Consider the following 3541-nt stretch of genomic DNA (forward strand, 5'->3'; position numbering starts at 1 on the left):
GATTTTGCTGTTGTTTACATGGTGAATCACATTTATTGACTTACATATGTTGAACCATCCTTGCATCCCTGGGATGAAACCCACATGGTCGTGGTAGATTATTTTTTTTGATGTGCTGTTAAATTCAGTTTACTAGTATTTTATTGAGGATTTTTGCCTCTATATTCATAAGGGGTATTGGTTTATAGTTTTCTTTTTTTGTGTGTCCTTTCCTGGCTTTCGTATCAAGGTGATATTGGCTTTGTGGAATGAGTTGGGGAGGAATCCCTCTCTCTTGGTGTTACAGAATGATTTCTACAGTATTGTTGCCAACTCTTCTTTGTAGGTCTGATAAACACCAACTCTCTAGCAATGGATACCAAAAATATTGAAATGACAGATAAAGAATTCCAAATATGGATTGTAAGGAACCTCAATGAAATCCAAGAGAAAATGGAAAACCAACTCAAGGAAACCAGAAAAAAATTCACTAAAGAGATTGACATGTTAAAAAACATCCAGATAGAACTTCTGGAAAAGAAAAATTCATTTAAGGAAATATAAAACACAGCAGAAAATTTTAAGAATAGGCTAGACCAGAATCTTAGAGCTTGAAGGAAACTCTTTTGAGTTAATTCAGTCAGTCAAAAGTAAAGAACAGAGAATTAAGAGGAATGAACGAAGACTTCAAGAAATATGGGATTATGTAAAATGGCCAAATATAAGAATCATAGGCATCCCTTAGGGTGAAGAAAAAAACTGACAAAGGCTGGAAAACATATTCAAGGTAATAATTGATGAACTTCCCTGCTTAAGATTTAGACAACTAGGTACAAGAAGTTCAACGAACACCTGGGAGATTCATCATAAAGAGGCAATCACCAAGACCCATAGTCCTTAGACTGTCCAAAGTCAACATGAAGGAGGAACTCCCACAAGCTATAAGGGGAAAACATCAAGTAACTTACAAATGAAAACCCATCAGGCTAATTACAGACTTCTCAATGGAGACCTTACAAGCCAGAAGGGACTGGGGACCCATCTTCAGCATTCTTAAACAGAACTGCCAGTCTAGAATTTTGTATCCTGCAAAACTAAGTTTCATAAATGAAGAAGAAATAAAGACTTTTCCAGACAAGCAAACACTGAGGAAATTGTCAAGACCAGACCTGCTCTGCAGGAAGTAGGTAAAACAAAGTAATAAGGTATGCCTAATAGGATCAACAGAACAGCATCCCCCATGTCAATTCTATCGATCAATGTGAATGGTTTGAATTCCCCACTCAAGTGACATTGGCTAACTGAACGTATAAAAAAGTACAAGCCAAGTATCTGCTGTCTCCAGGAAACACATCTAACCCAGAATGATTTAAACAGACTCAAGGTAGGGGATAGAAAAAATATTCCATGCAAATGGAAATCAAGAGAAAGCAGGTGTAACCATCCTCACAACAAATAAAATTGACTTTAAATCAACAATAGTAAAGAAAGACAAAGATGATCATTATGTAATGGTAGAGGGAGTAATTCAACAAAACATAACAATCCTAAATATTTATGCACCTAATACAGGAGCACCCAGCTTCATAAAGCAAACCCTACTAGATCTAAGCAAAGAGATAAACAGCAGCATCATAATCACTGGAGACTTCAACACCCCACTGACAGAATTGGACAGAAAATAAAGAAAACCCAAGCAGAAAATAAATAAAGAAACACAGGACTTAAGTGGGACTTCAGAACAAATGGGCCTAACAGGCATTCACAGAACATTTTACCCAAAAAACTACTGAATATACATTCTTATCAGCACATGGAAAATTCTCCAAGATTGATTGTATTTTAGTGCATACGACATGGCTCAATAAATTCAAAAAAAATAGAAGTTAGACTATGTATCTTCTCAGATCACAGTGGAGTACAACTAGAGAAATTCTAAGAGAAACACTCAATTCTACACAAAGCTATGGAAATTAAATGACCTACCACTGAACAATTATTGGATCAATGATGAAATTAAGATGGGAATGAAAAGATTCCTCAAACTGAGTGACAAAGGGGACCCAAGCTATCAAAATATATGGAATTCAGCAAAAGCAGTCCTAAGGGGAAAATTTATAACCTTAATTGTCTACATCAAAAATACAGAAAGATCACAAATTAACAATCTAATGACATGTGTCAAGGAACTAGAAAAGGAAGAGCAAACCAAACGCAAAGCCAGCAGAAGAAAAGAAATCACTAATGTCAGAGTAGAACTAAATGAAATCAAAAACAAGAAAATAATACAGGAGATTAACAAAACAAAAAGTTGGTTCTTCAAAAAGATAAACAAAATTGATAGACCTTGTGCTAGATTAACCAGGAATAGAAGAGAAAGGACCCAAATAAGCTCAATCAAAAGTGAAAAAGGTGACATTACAACTGATACCACAGAAATACAAAATACCATCTGTGAATACTATGAAAATCTCTATGCACATAAACTCAAAAATGTAGAGGAAATGGACAAATTCCTGGAAATGCACAATCTCCCAAGACTCAATCAGGAAGAAATAGAACTCCTGAACAGACCAATAGCAAGCAACAAGATTGAAGCAACAATAAAAAATCTCCAGCAAAAGAAAAAGCCCCAAAACAGATGGATTCATAGATGAATTTTATCCATCCCATTTTTTAGGTTTTAACTCAGATGTTCCCCTTCTCAGCAAGGCCCTTCTAAGCCACCATTCCTGAAACTAGAATTTCTCACCCCCTGCCCCTACACTTTCTACCTCACTTCCAGGCTCTTTCTTCTCCTCACCGTTTGCCGTACTCTAAATTACTATACATTTGTGCTTATTTTCTTCTCCCCCAATTAGAATGAAGCCCTATAAGGGTGGAAACTTTTACATGCTTAGTTTAAAGAGAACAGTGCCTAGTCCATAGCAGATATTCTTAACTGAATAAATGAATGAGTGAATAAATGGATGAATGAATGGTTATATTGCTTAATCCTCTCAGCCTTATTGTTTTCATGTTTCAAAAGAAGGATTTTTTATTATAGAAGCTCTAACTCTCTAGCTGGCAATATCATACTAGGTTATTTATAAAATTTCCCCTTGGAACACTATAGAATATCATTAAACAATATGGTTTTTTCACACTATTCAGTCAGATTAGAATAGAAACTGTTTTATATCAACAAACCATTGAATTTTTCCATCTGAAAAATAAAGGTATTCAACTAACGATAATCATAATTAGAATAATATCATCCAGTTAATCAGTACATAGTATATGCAAGGTACATTAGTCAATCAACATTTAAACAAATATTTATGGAACCCATAATGTATGCTAGGCATTGAACATATACGGGGAATAAGAAATATAAATTATTTTGTTTGGTTCTTAAACCCCTCCATAATTTGGTCCACCTATATATTTAATCACCAAATATGCATTGGGCATCTGTTCTGTGTCAGGCATGGTAAAATATATCCTCCCTATTCTACAATATTTTCTTATACTCCTCAAGGTTAGTAAGCTTAGTCTTCTCATTTCCTTTAATTCCCAGAGC

This window comes from Propithecus coquereli, unplaced genomic scaffold (assembly GCF_000956105.1).
Source record: "Propithecus coquereli isolate 6110/MARCELLA unplaced genomic scaffold, Pcoq_1.0 Scaffold17, whole genome shotgun sequence".
Lineage (NCBI taxonomy): Eukaryota > Metazoa > Chordata > Mammalia > Primates > Indriidae > Propithecus > Propithecus coquereli.